The sequence below is a fragment of the Choloepus didactylus genome, chromosome 15 (assembly GCF_015220235.1).
Source record: "Choloepus didactylus isolate mChoDid1 chromosome 15, mChoDid1.pri, whole genome shotgun sequence".
Classification (NCBI taxonomy): Eukaryota; Metazoa; Chordata; class Mammalia; order Pilosa; family Megalonychidae; genus Choloepus; species Choloepus didactylus.
The window spans coordinates 19,481,828-19,502,854 of record NC_051321.1 but is presented as its reverse complement, the minus strand read 5'-3'; the positions used below and the strand labels follow the sequence as shown (position 1 = coordinate 19,502,854).

Below are 21,027 nucleotides of genomic sequence, written 5' to 3'. Positions count from 1 at the left end.
TGCTAGCTAAAAAATTGTCCAACAGCGAAAAAACTTTCCTAGATACTCTAACACATGGGTGAGAAATACATTTCATTTTTGTATATTACAGTAATCCAGACATGGCGTATTCTTTCTTGATGACCTGCAGAGTAAATTGCATCTTGGGCCAAGCAAATTAATCTGAACTACCCTGGGAAAATGTGTTCAATACAGAGATCTATTATGATATTGTTTATATGCTTGTGTTAATTTTTCTTTGGCACTGTGTAATTTGGCCCTGCAATGCTTAGACACATAGTGATTAAGAGAACACTGAATAATTTATAATGACTCATCTGCTTATTTGGTAAGTGGCTATTGTGCATTCTCCTTATGCCTGATACAGTATTGAGGCTGAGGACTTCAGTAAGTAGGAATTTGGTGTCCTGGATGAGAGCAGAAATTTTAGACCCAGATGGACTGGGTTCAAATTCTGTCTCTGTTGCTTAGTAGCTAGGTGACCTCAAGCACATTGCTTAAACTTACTTAGCTTGTTCACCTTTAAAAATTTTTTTGAGAACCAACTGAGTTAAAACACACACGCACACACACACACACACACACACACACACACACACACACAGTGTAATCTAAAACAGTATATGACCTATAGCAACCATATACCATTTTCATTATTACAGCAATGGATAAACAGGGCTGGAGAAAAGATACTGCCTCTGCCCTTAATAAGTCAGCAGAGGGAGGTTTGTGTGAAATTGCTGCTAGTCTATTATCAGAGGCGCTTTTGTTTGCTAGTGTTGTTATATTTACTGATTTTTTAAAAAAGTTTGCCTTTTCAAGGCCATAGTCAGTACCACTGATACTTTGTTTACACGAGTCTCTCACAGTAGCCCGTGAGCTCTGCTGTAATTCATCCATTAATTGGCCATATTATACTACCTGCTGATAGTAGATGTCTCCTCAAAATGGCAGGTGATGCTCCTTGTTCTATCTTACACCACTTTATGCCATTTCTTTGAGACAATTGCCAACCTACCATCATTTCCAGCAACAAGTCTCCATTCAACTCTCTTGGTTTCTGGAATTATCTGAACTCTGATCATTTTTCCTCATGATCCTTCAGAAAACTATGGGACTGGAGCATTCTCTGAGGCAGATTATCAGAAGAGTTTAGATTTGCTGACCAGGCCCTGTGGAGTCTCTTCCTGCACAGTAAGTCCCTGCAACCTGGGCTTGAGTTTCCTGATTTTATAAGCCACTTGGGTGTGGAGAAACATGATGCTGCAATTGCTAGCAATTTCTTAATACATCCATTAGTAACTGAAAGCAGCTCAGAATTCCACTTGACATAGGGTTCCAATTAGTTTGCTAACTAAATTTAGGAGAGTCAAATTCCTCTGTTTGGGGGAAAACATTTCAAAATAATTTCTCAAACTGTTTTGAAGTTACCCTTAACCTGAAGTTACTTGCTTCATATTAATATTTTAATCTTTACTAAAAATGTTCACTGTTAGTTTTCTAGCACCTGGAACAGTGTGGGACATGTGCTCAATAAATGTTTGTTGAATGAATGCATGAACAAATGAATTTAAGTATAATGACCATGATTATAAATATAAGGTGTTTGGAAGAGAGATGGAAAATTACAGGAGTCTTATGATATGCAAAGGATTCAGTGAACTATATCCAGAGTAGAGTTTGTTTAGTCATTCATACATTTATTTATTTCATAAACACATATAGCACTTCATATTTGCCAAGCACTATATTAAGTGATTTATGTATAGTAATTCGTTTAGTTAATATTTCTTCTCCATTGGGCTGAATAATCAGATCTTAGTAATTGAAGTTTCAAAAACAAGAGGAGCATAGATTTCTATGGACAAGCTAGAAGGAATTTGTAACTGATTATTTATTTCATAATAGTAACCTATTGCAGGCTTACTCATATTAACAGGCCCCATGCTATATGCTTCATATAATAAACCCCTTTCATCCTCACAACAAACATAGGGAAACTGAGGCTCAGACAGAATAGATATAGGTCCAAAGTCACAATGTTAAGACAGGGCAGAACCAGAATTAGAACCCAGATCTGAGTTCATTTCTTTGCATATTTGGAAGTCACCTTGCCTGTTACCTTATTCACTTTCTGCCCTCCTTCTTCCTCACCCCCACTCCCAATAGAACATAAGCAGATAAAGCCTGTCCTTTCACCGTAGGTATCCCTGTGCCTAACTCAGTGCTAGGCCTGTGGTAGGTGCTTGAGAAATATTTGTTCAATGAGCGAATAAATGAATGAATTCCAGGATCCTTGCTCTTAATAGGGATGTTATACTGCCTCCCTAATACCACAGGTTGCACCAAAATAATTGATGATGATTTCCAGACTTATTTTTCCATTTCAAAGTTTAATTAGCTAAAGAACATATTTGGTGTTTGATACCTCCCCCAGACTTCTGGAGCCTGTTGTGTTGAAAATAGGCCAACCTGGAATCAAGCCCTGGCACTATCTTCACCTGCGGGACTTCTGCTGCCAGCTGGGTCCCAAAGAACCAATCTAGTCCCCCTTTATGTGGCAACTCTTTAGCTCTGGGGATAGTATTCATATCCACCACCAGCCCTGCCCCCATACTTGTTTTTTTAAATTATTCCTTAAGAATATGGTTTCTAGAGTTATCACTCCAGGTCACCCCTCTGACCAGTCCAACATTTTCAGTGTCCTCTTTAAAAAGTAATTCTGTGGGGAAGCGGGGCAAGATGGTGGAGTAGTGAGATGTGGATTTTAGTTATTCCTCTGGGGCAGTTGGTAGAAAGCCAGGAACTGTGTGGACCAAACACCACAGAGCAATTTGACTTTGGGCATACTTCATACAACATTCATGAGCACGTGGAACAACTGATATCAGTGAAATCTGTAAGTCCTTATGGCCAGGGGACCTGTGCCCCTCCCTGCCAGGCACAATCCCAAGGGAGGAGGGGCCATCGGTGCTCAGAACCAGGAGGGAGAACTGCAATTGCAGCTCTGATTGCAAACTCAGACTGCTGAACAAAAACTCCAACCATAGATAAACTGAGACCAGACACTGGAGAATCTGGGAGTAGTCAGCCTGGTGCAAAAACAGCCAAAAAAAACAAACAAACAAACAAAAAAAACCACCTAAAATAGAATAAAAACAGAGACTTTTGGAGCTGGAGTGAACATAATACAAAGAAGGGCTTGGCTCAAACAGAATCAGGTGCATATGCAAATCCAAATCCCTTCTCTAAAAAGCTGGTTTCTCTGCTTTCTGATTGCTCCTTAATCACCCTCAACTCCTTGTCTTTTAGCATTTAAACAGCTCATCTGAACTGCAAGGCCAGTAAATAGTCTATACTGGGCCCTTCTTTTTCTTTCTTTTTTTTTTTTTTTAATTACTATTCTAAGAAGCCCATTACAGAAAGCCTCAGAGACTTGCAATTTGGGCCCAGGCGAGAGCAGAGCTAAGGTAGCTCTGAAAGACACAGGAATAAGTCTAGTGGGGGAGAAAATTCGCTAAAGACCATAACTTCCTAAGAAAAGGGGGATGTGACCCAGCTCCAGTGGCAGTGGTCCTCTGGGGAATTCAGACCCCAGGGGCTGGAATTCAGAAACCAACTTCAGCCAGCCACACACCCAGGGTCACTGGGAGAACTTAAGGTTCCCTGCCTCCTTACACTGGTGGGGTAGCTGTGGGCTGGCAAACTCCATCTGCTGGAGAGCTTAGGAAAAACACCTAGTCTAGAGGCTTCACAGGTTGACCTCATTCTCAAGAAAACTCCATACCCTCCTCCTGAGACTGGGAAAACCTGACTGGGCTTGACCATATCTGAGGAGACCCTCACATAAAAAGGCTACATAGAGGGATGGCAAGAAACAGAAAAACAAGAGGTGAAAAAACTCCAATCAAATACATAGAACCTAAGTTAGAGGCCTAGAATAAGCTGAACTAAACACCAGAGGTTAGAGAACAAAGCCAACCAACAAGAAAACCCTAAGTAAAAGAGCCAAAACAAGTTCCAGAATAAACTAATCCAGAAAGTCAGATGCCTAGACAGCTCAAGATAATAAGCCATACTAGGAAACACAAAAATATGGACCAGCCAAAGAAATAAACTAATAGTTCAACTGAGATACAGGAGTTGAGACAACTAATGCTAAATCAATTCAATGAACTGAAGGAAGAACTAATGAAAGAAGTTCATACAAATCTCCTAAATGAATTCAAATGAACTGAGGGAAGATATAGCAAAAGAGATGAAGGATATAAGGAAGACACTGGATGACCATAAAGAAGAAGTCATAAACTTGAAAAAACAAATGGCAGAACTTATGGGAATGAAGGGCACAAAGGAGGAGAAGAAAAAGACAATAGAATGATGAACAGTAGATTTGAACAGACAGAAGAAAGAATCAGTGCATTGGAAGACCAGACCTTTGAAATCATACACACAAGAGAACAGATGATGAAAAGAATGGAAAAATATGAGCAGGGTGTTAGGGAGTTGAGTGACAACATGAAGTGCACAAATATATGTGTTATGGGTGTCCCAGATGGAGAAGAGAGGGGAAAGGGGGCAGAAAGAATAATAGAAGAAATAACCACTGAAAATTTCCCAACTCTTATGAAAGACAGAAAATTACAGATTCAAGAGGTACAGCACACCCCAAACAGAATAGACCCCAATAGACCTACTCCAAGACACTTACTGAATAGATTGTGCAATGTCAAAGACAAAGAGAGAATTCTGAAAGCAGCCAGAGAAAAGCAATCCATCACATACAAGGGACACTCAATAAGACCATGTACAGATTTCTCTGCAGAAACCATGGAGGCAAGAAGACAGTGGTATGATATATTTAAGATACTGAAAGAGAAGAACTGCCAAACAAGAATTCTATATCTGGCAAAAATGCCCTTCAAAAATGAGGGAAAGGTTAAAATATTTTCAGACAAACAGACACTGAGAGAGTTTATGAATAAAAGGCCAGTGCTACAAGAAATACTAAGACTGAAAGAAAAAGACAGGAGAAAGAGGTTTGGAGAAGAGTGTACAAATGAAGATTATCAGGAAGGGTAAAAAGAGATAGAGGAAAAAATAAGACATGACATATAAAATCCAAATGACAGAATGGTAGAAGCAAGTACTGCCCTTACAGTAATAACACTAAATGTTAGTGGATTAAACTCTCCAATAAAAAGACACAGACTGGCAGAATGGATTAAAAAACAGGACCCATCTATATGCTGTCTACAAGAAACTCACTTTAGACATAAGGACAAACATAGCCTGAAAGTGAAAGGTTGGAGAAAGATATTTCATGCAAACAGCAACCAGAAAAAGGTGAAAGTAGCTATATTAATATCAGACAAAGTAGACTTCAAAAGTAAAACAATTAAAAGAGACAAAGAAGGACACTATAGATTAATAAAAGGGTCAATTCATCGAGAAAACATAACAATCATAAGTAGTTATGCACCAAGTCAGAGTGCCCCAAAATTCATGAGGCAAACACTGAGAAAACTGAAAGGAGAAGTAGATAACTCCACAATAATAGTTGGAGACTTCAATACACCATTCTCATCAATGGATAGAACATCTAGACAGAGGATCAATAAGGAAACAGAGACATTGAATTATATGATAAATGAACTAGACTTGAAAGACATTTATAGAACACTACACCCCACAACAGCAGGATACACATTTTTCTCAAGTGCTCATGGAACATTCTCTAGGATAGACCATATGTTGGGTCACAAAGCAAGTCTCAACAAATTTTAAGATTTTGATATTATTAAAAACACTGTCTCAGATCATAATGGAATGAAGTAGGAAATAAATAACAGGCAGAAGATTGTAAAATTCAGAAATATATGAAGACTAAACAACACACTCTTAGAAAACTGGTGGAGAAAGGAAGAAATTAAAAGAGAAATTAGTAAATACCCCAAGGCAAATGACAATGAAAATACAACATATCAAAACTTATGGGATGCAGCAAAGGCAGTTCTGAGAGGGAAATTTATTGCCCTAAACACCTATATTAAAAGAGAAGAGAGAGTAAAAATTGAGGAATTAACTGTCCACCTGGAGAAACTAGAGAAAGAATAGCAAACTAATCCCAAGCAAACAGAAGGAAAGAAATAACAAAGATTAGAGCAGAAATAAATGAAACTGAGAACAGGAAAACAATAGAATCAACAAAACTAGAAGCTGGTTCTTCAAGAAAATCAACAAAATTGATGCACCCCTAGCTAGGCTAATGAAAACAGAGAGAGAGAGAGAGAGACATAGAGAGAGAGAGAGAGAGACAGAGACAGAGAGAGAGAGAGAAAGTGGATGCAAATAAATGCAATCAGAAATGGGAAAGGAAACATAACTACTGACCCTGCAGAAATAAAGGAGATAATGAGAAGATACTATGAGCAACTATATGCTAATAAACTAGACAACTGTGCTGGTTTGGATGTATTGTGTCCCCCAAAGTGCCATGTTCTTTGATGTAATCTTGTGGGGGCAGACATTATTAGTGCTGATTAGATTGTAAGTCTTTGAGTGTTTCCACGGTGATGTGACCCACCCAACTGTAAGTGAAAACTCTGATTAGATAATTTCCATGAAGGCATGGCCCTGTCCATTCAGCATGGGCCTTGATTAGTTCACTGGATACATACTAATCAGAGTGTCAAATCTCAAAGAGAGAGAATTCTGAAAGCAGCAAGAAAAGTGATTCTTCACATACAAGGGATCCTCAATAAGAATAAGTGCCAATTTCTCATCAGAAACCACATAGGTGAGAAGGCAGTGGTATGATACATTTAAGATACTGAAAGAGAAAAAAACTGCCAGTCCCAAATTCTTTGTCTAGCAAAACTATCCTTCAAAAATGAAAGAGAGTTTAAAATATTCACAGATAAACGGAAACAGAGGGAGCTCACCACCAAAACTGAGGGAGCTCACCACCAAGAGACCTGCCCTACAATAATTACTAAAGAGAGTTCTGCAAGTTGAAAGGAGAAGACAAGAGAGATTGGCTTGGAGTAGTGCAAAGAAATGAAGATCTTCAGTAAAGGTAACTAAAAAGGTAAATGCAAAACCCAATAGTACTGTATCCTCAAAATATAACTGTACTCTTTAATTCCTATAAGAGTCAGAATACAATTGAACAAGAAAAAGTCCTATTTCCTGAAATGGACATGCAAAATATAAAGAGGTAATGTGGGACAAAAGCAACATAAAGAGGGATATGAGAGGAGAGAATATGTATGCTATTGAAGCTAAGTTGGTATCTTTTCAAATTAGTAAGTTATAGATGTAGGTTGTGTAATACAAACCCCAGGATAACTGCAAAGAAAGTATTTTACAAATATATAGAAACAGAAATGAGAAAGGGATCAATCAGACACATCACAAGTTCAAATATACAGAAAGTGTTACAATTAAGGAAAAGAGACACCAAAATAATAATAATAATAATAATAACATATAAAAGGACAAAATGGCTGAAGTACTGCCTTACAGTAATGACACTGATTATTAATAGATTAAACTCCCTAGTTGAAAGACACAGACTGTCAAATGGATAAAAAGCATGATCCAACTATACATTGTTTATAAGAGACTCATTTTTTCCCAAAGACACAATTAGTTTGAAAGTGAAAGGATGGAAAAAGATATTCCTTGCAAATAGTAACCAAAAAAGAACTAGGGCAGCTATACTGATATTGGACAAAATAGACTTTAAGTCAAAAGCTGTTACAAGAGACAGAGAAGGACACTATATATTAATAAAAGGGTCAACCCACCAAGAAGAAATAACAATCATGAATATTTATGCACCTAACTATGGTGCCTCAAAATACACAAGGCAAACACTGGCAAAACTGAAGGGAGAAATAGACACCTCTACAAAAATAGTTGGAGACTTCACTATACCGCTCTCATCAATAGATAGCAAATCTAGAAGGAAGATCAATAAGAAAACAGAGAACTTGAATAATAATATAAATGAATTAGACCTAGTAGACATATACAGAACTGTGCACCCCCAAACAGCAGGATATACGTTCAGAAGTCCACATGGATCATACCCCAGGAAAGAGCAGTTGAGTAAGAAAACAAGTCTCTGGAGCATGTGATTCAGAAATGGTAGAGTCCAGGTGCCACCCAGATGTTTGAGGAGGGTGGAGCTGAGAACAAGGTGGTCTGCCCAATATTTGGATATGTCAGAGCAATTACCCCATGGTTTGGAGAAAGCAAAGCCACTGCATAAGCCTTTGGAAAGGGTGGGACTGCTGCTCCCTCTCGAGCCCCAAGGATAAAACACCATTATATAAATGATTCTCAGACTTTGAAATCTAACAGAGTTTGCCCTGCATTTGACAAAATCCAGCATCCTTTATTGATAAAAACACTTATAAAAATAGGAATAGAAAGAAACTTCCTTAACATAATAAAGGGATATGTGAAAAACCACAGCTAACATCATACTCAATGGTGAAAGACTCAAAGCTTTCCCAATAAGTTCTGGAACAAGACAAGGATGCCCACTGTCACCACTGTTATTCAGCATTGTGCTAGAATTTCTAGCTAGAGAAATTAGGAAAAAAATTAAAAATAAAAGATACCCAAATTGTAAAAGAAGTAAAACATTCGCTATTGGCAGATGACATGTGCCTATATATAGAAAGCTGTGAAAAATCTACAACAAAACTACTAGAACTAACAAATTCAGCAAAGTGGCAGGGTCCAAGATCAACACATAAAAATCAGTAGTGTTTCTATGCAATAGCAAAGAACAATCTGAGGAGGAAATCAAGAAAAAAAATTCCATTTACAAGACCAGTTCTTTTAATCAAATATCCATCTACTAGGAATATACCCAAAAGAATTGAAAGCAGGGACTAAAATAGATATTTGCATACTGATGTTCGGAGTGGCATTATTCATGATTCCCAAAAGATGGGAGTAACCCAAGCATCCCTGAACCAATAAATGGATAAACAAGATGTGGTTTATAGATACAATGGAATATTTTTCAGCATTAAAAAGGAAAGAAGTTCTGGTTCATGTGACAACATGGATAAACCTTGTTGAGTGAAAAATGCCAGACACAAAAGTACAAATACTGTATGATCTTACCTATAAGGAATAATTAGAATAAGCAAACTCATAGACTCTAGAATATTGGTGACCAGGGGCTGGGTTGGTGGGAGGGAATCTGGTGGGTGTTAATGCTTAATTTGTACAGAATTTCTATGTAGGTTGATTGTAAAGTTTGAAAATGCACTGTGGTGATGGTAGCACAACATTGTGAGAGTAATTAATGGCTCACATATATAATTCACATAATGAATTATATATGTGAATGTGGTTAAGAGGGGAAATTTTAGGTAGTATATATGTTGCTAGAATAAAAATTAAAAGATAAAACTTAGGTCTCTACAACACAGTGAACCCTATCATAAATGATGGAATATAGTTAACAGTAGAATTATTAAAATGTTCTTTCATGAATTAAAACAAGTGTACCACACTAATGCAAAGTGTCAATAATAAGGTGGTATATAGGGAAAAATACATCCTAATGTAAACTATTGACAATAGTAAATAGTAAAATTATTTTTTTCCTGAATTGTAACAAAGGTACCAAACTAAAGCAAAGAGTTAATAAAGGGGTGGGGGAAGGTGGGGCAAGATGGCAGCATCAGGAGATGTGGAATTTAGTTAGTTCTCTAGAGCAACTAGTAAACAGCAAAGAACAACTAGTGAATAGTCTGAAACAACTGTTTGGGTGACATTGGTGACTGGACACACATCGTACACCAGTCTGGAATGGGTGAAAGGGCTGAGATCACAGCATTGAATGGTAAGTAAAGCCCCACCAGATGGCAAAGGCTGGTGCCCCTCCCCCACCGGCATGGCAGGCAGAGTTGGAACAATTCCTTGTTGGAAAAAGCAGCAGTCTCTAGTAGGCTCAAGGGAAGATAGCACAACCAAGCTCCAATCATGGTTTTAATTAATGAATTTGGACTACTGAATACAAGCTACAAACACAGATAAACCCAGAGCAAGCAGGAAAGGAACCCTGAGGTCTCTCTTGGCAGAGAGGAAGTGAGGCTGATGGATAAACAAACAAACAAACTTGTCTATTTATATACATACATACATACATAACTGACTTTTGGAGTTGGCTGAGTTCAGAATGCTGGGAAAGGGCTGTGATCCAAGAAAAGGGGCACATAGAGCTGGGTATGAAATCCAGCTCTTGACTGGTGACACTGGGTGCTGGGGACTGGCTCTGAAAAGGGGATTTCTTTTTCTCTTTCTCTTTTTTTAAACTACTCTAAGTAGCTCATTAGAGAAAGCCTCAGGCATTTTCAATTGTCAGTGCTGACCCAGGTAAGGGTGCAGTTAAGATAGTTCTGACAGTTAGGAATCAAGTGAAGATAATTTCCTAAAAGGTTTGTCTTCCCCAAGAAAAGTGGGGAACAGGGTCCACCTCAAATGGTAGCCCTCCTTCAGAGAATTCAGACTCCAGGGGCTGGAGAAACAAACAAAAAAAAGAAACAGAAACAGCCTAAGCTTGCCTTAAACATACTCCTGGCAGGAACAAGGTCTGCTGAGAGTTAAAAGCACTGCATCTCTTTATGCTGGTGGGGAGCTACATGGACAAGCACCACATGCTGGGAAGGATAGGAAAAGCATGGAGACCAGAGTTCTCACAGGAAATTCTGACAACCTTCTGGGTCTCGTCCTCAAGAAAACCTGATATTGATTATACCTTCCACCTGAGACCTGAGCCTATCTGATCTGGGAAAATCTATTCAGGGTCGATCATATCTGGGTAGACCCTCCTCAAAAGAAATCCATATAGGCAGGAGAAGAACCAGAAAAACAAGACCTCAAAATTCTGATCAGTGAAACAGAAGCTATGCTAAAGGTCTAGAATAAGTTGAACTGAACACCAAAGAAGAGGTAGAGAACAAAGCCAACCAGCAAGAAAACCTTACATAAAAGAGTGGAAATGACCTCTAAAATAACATAATTGAGGAAACCAGATGCCTACACACCAACAAAAAATTACAAGTCACACTAGGAAAAATGAAGATATGGCCCAGTCAAAGGAACTTACACTTCAAATAAGATAAAAGAAGTGAAACAACTAATAAAAGATGTTCAAACAAACATGTTAAATCAGTTCAAAAATCAAATCAGTGAGGTGAGGGAAGATATGGCAAAAATGATGAAGGATATAAAGAAGATATTGGGCAGATGTAAGGAAGAACTTGAAAGTTTGACAAAACAATTGGCAGAAGTTATGGGAATGAAAGGCACAATAGAAGAGATGTAAAACACAATGGAGACGTACAACAGCAGATCTGAAGAGGCAAAAGAAAGAATTAGTGAACTAGAGGACAAGGCATCTGAAATCCTGCACAAAGAACAAATAGGGAGGTGGGGCAAGATGGCGGACTTGTGAGCTGTATGTTTTAGTTACTCCTCCAGTAAAGTAGGTAGAAAGCCAGGAACTGCGTGGACTGGACACCACAGAGCAATCTGACTTTGGGCATACTTCATACAACACTCATGAAAATGTGGAACTGCTGAGATCAGTGAAATCTGTAAGTTTTTGTGGCCAGGGGACCCACACCCCTCCCTGCCAGGCTCAGTCCCGTGGGAGGAGGGGCTGTCAGCTCCGGGAAGGAGAAGGGAGAACTGCAGTGGCAGCTCTTATCGGAAACTCATTCTACTGATCCAAACTCCAACCATAGATAGACTGAGACCAGACACCAGAGAATCTGAGAGCAGCCAGCCCAGCAGAGAGGAGACAGGCATAGAAAAAAAACAGCACAAAAAACTCCAAAATAAAAGCGGAGGATTTTTGGAGTTCTGGTGAACATAGAAAGGGGAAGGACAGAGCTCAGGCCCTGAGGCTCATATGCAAATCCCAAAGAAAAGCTGATCTCTCTGCCCTGTGGACCTTTCCTTAATGGCGCTAATTGCTTTGTCTCTTAGCATTTCAATAACCCATTAGATCTGTGAGGGGGCCCCCCCCCTTTTTTTTTTAATCCTTTTTTCTTTTTCTAAAACAATTGCTCTAAGAAGCCCAATACAGAAAGCTTCAAAGACTTGCAATTTTGGCAGGTCAAGACAAGAGCAGAACTAAGGGAGCTCTGAGACAAAAGACAATAATCCAGTGGCTGAGAAAATTCACTAAACACCACAACTTCCCAAGAAAAGGGGGGTGTCTGCTCACAGCCATCATCCTGGTGGACAGGAAACACTCCTGCCCATCGCCAGCCCCATAGCCCAGAGCTGCTCCGGACAACCCAGTGTGATGGAAGTGCTTCAAATAACAGGCACACACCACAAAACTGGGCATGGACATTAGCCTTCCCTGCAACCTCAGCTGATTGTCCCAGAGTTGGGAAGGTGGAGCAGTGTGAATTAACAAAGCCCCATTCAGCCATCAGTTCAGGAGACTGGGAACCTGCCTACACAGCCCAGCAGCCCAGAACTGCCCTGGGGGGATGGCACTCACCTGTGATATAGCACAGTCATCCCTCAACAGAGGACCAGGGGGTGCACAGCCTGGAAGAGGGACCCACTTGCAAGTCTCAGGAGCCATACTCCAATACCAAGGACTTGTGGGTCAGTGGCAGAGACAAACTGTGGCAGGACTGAACTGAAGGATTAGACTATTGCAGCAGCTTAAAAACTCCAGGATCACCAGGGAGATTTGATTGTTAGAGCCACCCCCTTCCCTGACTGCCCAGAAACACGCCCCATATACAGGGCAGGCAACACCAACTACACACCCAAGCTTGGTACACCAATTGGACCACACAAGACTCACTCCCCCATTCACCACAAAGGCTAAGCAGGGGAGAACTGGCTTGTGGAGAATAGGTGGCTCGTGTACGCCACCTGCTGGTTAGTTAGAGAAAGTGTACTCCACAAAGCTGTAGATCTGATAAATTAGAGATAAGGACTTCAATTGGTCTGCAAATCCTAAAAGAACCCTATCAAGTTCAGCAAATGCCAAGAGGCCAAAAACAACAGAAAATTATAAAGCATATGAAAAAACCAGACGATATGGATAACCCAAGCCCAAACACCCAAATCAAAAGATCAGAAGAGACACAGCACCTAGAGCAGCTACTCAAAGAACTAAAGATGAACAATGAGACCATAGTATGGGATACAAAGGATATCAAGAAGACCCTAGAAGAGCATAAAGAAGACATTGCAAGACTAAATAAAAAAATGGATGATCTTATGGAAATTAAAGAAACTGTTGACCAAATTAAAAAGATTCTGGACACTCATAGTACAAGACTAGAGGAAGTTGAACAACGAATCAGTGACCTGGAAGATGACAGAATGGAAAATGAAAGCATAAAAGAAAGAATGGGGAAAAAATTTGAAAAAATTGAAACGGACCTCAGGGATATGATAGATAATATAAAACGTCCGAATATAAGACTCATTGGTGTTCCAGAAGGAGAAGAAAAGGGTAAAGGTCTAGGAAGAGTATTCAAAGAAATTGTTGGGGAAAACTTCCCAAATCTTCTAAACAACATAAATACACAAATCATAAATGCTCAGCGAACTCTAAATAGAATAAATCCAAATAAACCCACCCCGAGACATATTCTGATCAGACTGTCAAACACGGAAGAGAAGGAGCAAGTTCTGAAAGCAGCAAGAGAAAAGCAATTCACCACATACAAAGGAAACAGCATAAGACTAAGTTGTGACTACTCAGCAGCCACCATGGAGGCGAGAAGGCAGTGGCATGATATATTTAAAATTCTGAGAGAGAAAAATTTCCAACCAAGAATTGTTTATCCAGCAAAGCTCTCCTTCAAATTTGAGGGAGAGCTTAAATTTTTCACAGACAAACAAATGCTGAGAGAATTTGCTAACAAGAGACCTGCCCTACTGGAGATACTAAAGGGAGCCCTACAGACAGAGAAACAAAGAAAGGACAGAGAGACATGGAGAAAGGTTCAATACTAAAGAGATATGGTATGTGTACAATAAAGGATATTAATAGAGAGAGGGGAAAAATATATATGACAAACATAAACCAAAGGATAAGATGGCTGATTCAAGAAATGCCTTCACGGTTATAACGTTCAATGTAAATGGATTAAACTCCCCAATTAAAAGATATAGACTTGCAGAACGGATCAAAAAAAATGAACCATCAATATGTTGCATACAAGAGACTCATCTTAGACACAGGGACACAAAGAAATTGTAAGTGAAAGGATGGAAAAAAATATTTCATGCAAGCTACAGCCAAAAGAAAGCAGGTGTAGCAATATTAATCTCAGCTAAAATAGACTTTAAATGCAGGGATGTTTTGAGAGACAAAGAAGGCCACTACATACTAATAAAAGGGGCAATTCAACAAGAAGAAATAACAATCATAAATGTCTATGCACCCAATCAAGGTGCCACAAAATACATGAGAGAAACACTGGCAAAACTAAAGGAAGCAATTGATGTTTCCACAATAATTGTGGGAGACTTCAACACATCGCTCTCTCCTATAGATAGATCAACCAGACAGAAGACCAATAAGGAAATTGAAAACCTAAACAATCTGATAAATGAATTAGATTTAACAGACATATACAGAACCTTACATCCCAAATCACCAGGATACACATACTTCTCTACTGCTCATGGAACTTTCTCCAGAATAGATCATATGCTGGGACATAAAACAAGCCTCAATAAATTTAAAAAGATTGAAATTATTCAAAGCACATGCTCTGACCACAAGGGAATACAATTAGAAGTCAATAACCATCAGAGACTTAGAAAATTCACAAATACCTGGAGGTTAAACAACACACTCCTAAACAATCAGTGGGTTAAAGAAGAAATAGCAAGAGAAATTGCTAAATATATAGAGACGAATGAAAATGAGAACACAACATACCAAAACCTATGGGATGCAGCAAAAGCAGTGCTGAGGGGGAAATTTATAGCACTAAACGCATATATTAAAAAGGAAGAAAGAGCAAAAATCAAAGAACTAATGGATCAACTGCAGAAGCTAGAAAATGAACAGCAAACCAATCCTAAACCAAGTAGAAGAAAAGAAATAACAAGGATTAAAGCAGAAATAAATGACATAGAGAACAAAAAAACAATAGAGAGGATAAATATCACCAAAAGTTGGTTCTTTGAGAAGATCAAAAAGATTGACAAGCCCCTAGCTAGACTGACAAAATCAAAAAGAGAGAAGACCCATATAAACAAAATAATGAATGAAAAAGATGACATAACTGCAGGTCCTGAAGAAATTAAAAAAATTATAAGAGGATACTATGAACAACTGTATGGCAACAAACTGGATAATGTAGAGGAAATGGACAATTTCCTGGAAACATATGAACAACCTAGACTGACCAGAGAAGAAATAGAAGACCTCAACCAACCCATCACAAGCAAAGAGATCCAATCAGTCATCAAAAATCTTCCCACAAATAAATGCCCAGGGCCAGATGGCTTCACAGGGGAATTCTACCAAACTTTCCAGAAAGAACTGACACCAATCTTACTCAAACTCTTTCAAAACATTGAAGAAAATGGAACACTACCTAACTCATTTTATGAAGCTAACATCAATCTAATACCAAAACCAGGCAAAGATGCTACAAAAAAGGAAAACTACCGGCCAATCCCCCTAATGAATATAGATGCAAAAATCCTCAACAAAATACTTGCAAATTGAATCCAAAGACACATTAAAAAAATCATACACCATGACCAAGTGGGGTTCATTCCAGGCATGCAAGGATGGTTCAACATAAGAAAATCAATCAATGTATTACAACACATTAAAAACTCGAAAGGGAAAAATCAAATGATCATCTCAATAGATGCTGAAAAAGCATTTGACAAAATCCAACATCCGTTTTTGATAAAAACACTTCAAAATGTAGGAATTGAAGGAAACTTCCTCAATATGATAAAGAGCATATATGAAAAACCCACAGCCAGGATAGTACTCAATGGTGAGAGACTGAAAGCCTTCCCTCTACGATCAGGAACAAGACAAGGATGCCTGCTGTCACCACTGTTATTCAACATTGTGCTGGAAGTGCTAGCCAGGGCAATCTGGCAAGACAAAGAAATAAAAGGCATCCAAATTGGAAAAGAAGAAGTAAAACTGTCATTGTTTGCAGATGATATGATCTTATATCTGGAAAACCCTGAGAAATCGACGATACAGCTACTAGAGCTAATAAACAAATTTAGCAATGTAGCGGGATACAAGATTAATGCACATAAGTCAGTAATGTTTCTATATGCTAGAAATGAACAAACTGAAGAGACACTCAAGAAAAAGATACCATTTTCAATAGCAACTAAAAAAATAAGTACCTAGGAATAAACTTAACCAAAGATGTAAAAGACCTATACAAAGAAAACTACATAACTCTACTAAAAGAAATAGAAGGGGACCTTAAAAGATGGAAAAATATTCCATGTTCATGGATAGGAAGGCTAAATGTCATTAAGATGTCAATTCTACCCAAACTCATCTACAGATTCAATGCAATCCCAATCAAAATTCCAACAACCTACTTTGCAGACTTGGAAAAGCTAGTTATCAAATTTATTTGGAAAGGGAAGATGCCTCGAATTGCTAAAGACACTCTAAAAAAGAAAAACGAACTGGGAGGACTTACACTCCCTGACTTTGAAGCTTATTATAAAGCCACAGTTGCCAAAACAGCATGGTACTGGCACAAAGATAGACATATAGATCAATGGAATCAAATTGAGAATTCAGAGATAGACCCTCAGATCTATGGCCGACTGATCTTTGATAAGGCCCCCAAAGTCACTGAACTGAGTCATAATGGTCTTTTCAACAAATGGGGCTGGGAGAGTTGGATATCCATATCCAAAAGAATGAAAGAGGACCCCTACCTCACACCCTACACAAAAATTAAGTCAAAATGGATGAAAGATCCCAATATAAAAGAAAGTACCATAAAACTCCTAGAAGATAATGTAGGAAAACATCTTCAAGACCTTGTATTAGGCGGCCACTTCCTAGACTTTATACCCAAAGCACAAGCAACAAAAGAAAAAATAGATAAATGGGAACTCCTCAAGCTTAGAAGTTTCTGCACCTCAAAGGAATTTCTCAAAAAGGTAAAGAGGCAGCCAACTCAATGGGAAAAAATTTTTGGAAACCATGTATCTGACAAAAGACTGATATCTTGCATATACAAAGAAATCCTACAACTCAATGACAATAGTACAGACAGCCCAATTATAAAATGGGCAAAAAATATGAAAAGACAGTTCTCTGAAGAGGAAATACAAATGGCCAAGAAACACATGAAAAAATATTCAGCTTCACTAGCTATTAGAGAGATGCAAATTAAGACCACAATGAGATACCATCTAACACCGGTTAGAATGGCTGCCATTAAACAAACAGGAAACTACAAATGCTGGAGAAGATGTGGAGAAATTGGAACTCTTATTCATTGTTGGTGGGACTGTATAATGTTTCAGCCACTCTGGAAGTCAGTCTGGCAGTTCCTTAGGGAACTAGATATAGAGTTACCATTCGATCCAGCGATTGCACTTCTCGGTATATACCCGGAAGATCGGAAAGCAGTGACACGAACAGATATCTGCACGCCAATGTTCATAGCAGCATTATTCACAATTGCCAAGAGATGGAAACAACCCAAATGTCCTTCAACAGATGAGTGGATAAATAAAATGTGGTATATACACACGATGGAATACTACACGGCAGTAAGAAGGAACGATCTCGTGAAACATATGACAACATGGATGAACCTTGAAGACATAATGCTGAGCGAAATAAGCCAGGCACAAAAAGAGAAATATTATATGCTACCACTAATGTGAACTTTGAAAAATGTAAAACAAATGGTTTATAATGTAGAATGTAGGGGAACTAGCAATAGAGAGCAATTAAGGAAGGGGGAACAATAATCAAAGAAGAACAGATAAGCTATTTAACGTTCTGGGGATGCCCAGGAATGACTATGGTCTGTTAATTTCTGATGGATATAGTAGGAACAAGTTCACAGAAATGTTGTGTATATTAGGTAACTTTCTTGGGGTAAAATTGGAACAGGTTCGAAGTAAAGCAGTTATCTTAGGTTATCCCGGCCCACGGGACGATCAACAGAAGCTCTAAGTCCTGTGAAGGAAGAATGGTATGGGACAAGAGACACGAGGAATGACAGCAAGACAGGTTTCTGATCAAGCTGCAAAATTTTATTGAAGAGGCAGGGTATATATACTCTAAGGGTGGAGAGAGTGGCTAGTAAGAACGGGTGGCGGTCTAGGATTGGTGATTGCTGTTGCTAGGGTGAGAGGCAGATGTAAGGTTAGCTTTTGGCGCGAACTAGCTACTGCTTAGGCGGGAACTACTGTTACTTCCTTGAAGAAGGCTAATTATAGCTTAGGCTGTTCTTGCATCAGCCCTGGCGGCCATGTTGCATGTTACCGGTATCGCTGAAGGTGAATATTATATATGCTACCTTAATTGTCCCCAACATTAGGTTAGTTGTCTTTTTCTTACTCCCTTGTTATGGTCTCTTTGAAATGTTCTTTTATTGTATTTTTTTTGTTTTCATACAGTTGATTTAAAAAAGAAAAAAAGTTAAAAAATAAAAAAGGGAAAAAAAATATGTAGTGCCCCCTTGAGGAGCCTGTGGAGAATGCAGGGGTATTCGCCTACCCCACCTCCATGGTTGCTAACATGACCACAGACATAGGGGACTGGTGGTTTAATGGGTTGAGCCCTCTACCATAGGTTTTACCCTTGGGAAGACGGTTGCTGTAAAGGAGAGGCTAGGCCTCCCTATATTTGTGCCTAAGAGCCTCCTCCCAAATGCCTCTTTATTGCTCAGATGTGGCCCTCTCTCTCTAGCTAAGCCAACTTGAAAGGTGAAATCACTGCCCTCCCCTCTACGTGGGATCAGACACCTAGGGGAGTGAATCTCCCTGGCAACGTGGAATATGACTCCCGGGTAGGAATGTAGACCTGGCATCGTGGGATGGGGAACATCTTCTTGACCAAAAGGGGGATGTGAAACGAAATGAAATAAGCTTGAGTGGCAGAGAGATTCCAAAAGGAGCCAAGAGGTCACTTTGGTGGGCACTCTTACGCACAATTTAGACAACCCTTTTTAGGTTCTAAAGAATTGGGGTAACTGGTGGTGGATACCTGAAACTATCAAACTACAACCCAGAACCCATGAACCTCAAAGACAATTGTATAAAAATGTAGCTTATGAGGGGTGACAATGGGATTCGGAAAGCCATAAGGACCACACTCCACTTTGTCTAGTTTATGGATGGATGAGTAGAAAAATAGGGGAAGGAAACAAACAAACAGACAAAGGTACCCAGTGTTCTTTTTTACTTTAATTGTTTTCATTTTAATTATTATTCTTGTTATTTTTGTGTGTGTGCTAATGAAGGTGTCAGGGATTGATTTAGGTGATGAATGTACAACTATGTAATGGTACTGTGAACAATCGTATGTACGATTTGTTTTGTATGACTGCGTGGTATGTGAATATATCTCAATAAAATGAAGATAAAAAAAAAAGAACAAATAGGGAAAATAATGGGGAAATACGAGCAGGGTCTCAGGGGATTGAATGAAACATGAAGCACACAAATATACATGCCATGGGTGTCCCAGAAGGAGAAGAGAAGGGAAAGGGGGCAGAAGGAATAATAAAGGAAATGCTCACTGAAAACGTTCCATCTCTTTTGAAAGACATAAAATTACAGATCCAAGAAGCTCAGCATATATCCAAAACAGAATAGATCTGAATAGACTGACTCTGACTAATAGACTGACACTTACTAATCAGACTGTCAAACGTCAAAGACAGAATTCCAAAAGCAGCAAGAGAAAAGCAATCCATCACATACAAGGGAAGCTCCAATAAGACTATGTACAGATTTCTCAGCAGAAACCATGGAGGTGAGAAGGCAGTGGTATGACATATTTAAGATACTGAAAGAGAAAAACTGCCAGACAAAAATTCTAAATCCGGCAAAACTGACCTTCAAAACTGAGGGAGAGAGAAGGGGCCAGGAATGGGTTTCCCAAGGAGGGGGAGGCCATGGCTGCTGGGAGGTGGCAACAGCAGCTTGTGATGGAGTGTGTGCCCAGCTTTGAATGAGTGGTGCTGGGACTGAAATGAATGGAGCAGCAGCTCCAGGAAGCCACTGTCACCGTGCATGTGCACCTTGGGTGCATGCATATGGCCCACAGTAGCTCAAAATCTGCCCACCAGGTGGGTAGGGGGAGGGACAGGCTTTGATTCCTGCCATGGCCATCACACATTTCCAGTTATTTAAAGTTTGTCCTTATCTAGCAACACTATTCTTGTTCCTAAAGACATTAGTATGGAGATCTGGCAGAGGACGGAAATTAAGTGTTGACCAAATAACTTTGCCAACTACAGTTGATTATTCATCAGTTCCTAAGGAGACAGATGTTCAAGAGTGGACTTCATGGGATGAAGATGCACCCACAAGTGTAAAGATCGAAGAAGGGAATGGGAATGTGGAAACACACCAAAATGCTTTGGAACAGCTGGAACCTATCTTAAGGATAAGACACCAACAAAAAGGAAGACTCAGAAAATCATTAGGAAGCGAGAACCGTTAAATTTTGGCATCCCAGATGGTAGCACAGGTTTCTGTAGTAGATTAGCAGCTACACAAGATATGCCTTTTATTCATCAGTCTCTTGAATTAGGTGACTTAGGTACCTGGCAAGAAAATACCAATGCGTGGAAGGAAGAAGATGCAGCCTGGCAAGCAGAAGTTCTGAGGCAGCAGAAAATAGCAGACAAAGAAAAGAGAGCAGCAGAACAACAAAGAAAGAAAATGGAAAAGGAAGCCCAGCGGCTAATGAAGAAGGAACAAAACAAAGTTGGGGTGAAACTTTCATAACAAATGATCATCAGA

General features: G+C 39.2%; 1 pseudogene; it reads left to right on the top strand.

The window, feature by feature from the left end:
- Positions 1-20,383: 20,383 nt before the first annotated feature.
- Positions 20,384-21,027, top strand: LOC119510875 (annotated as a pseudogene).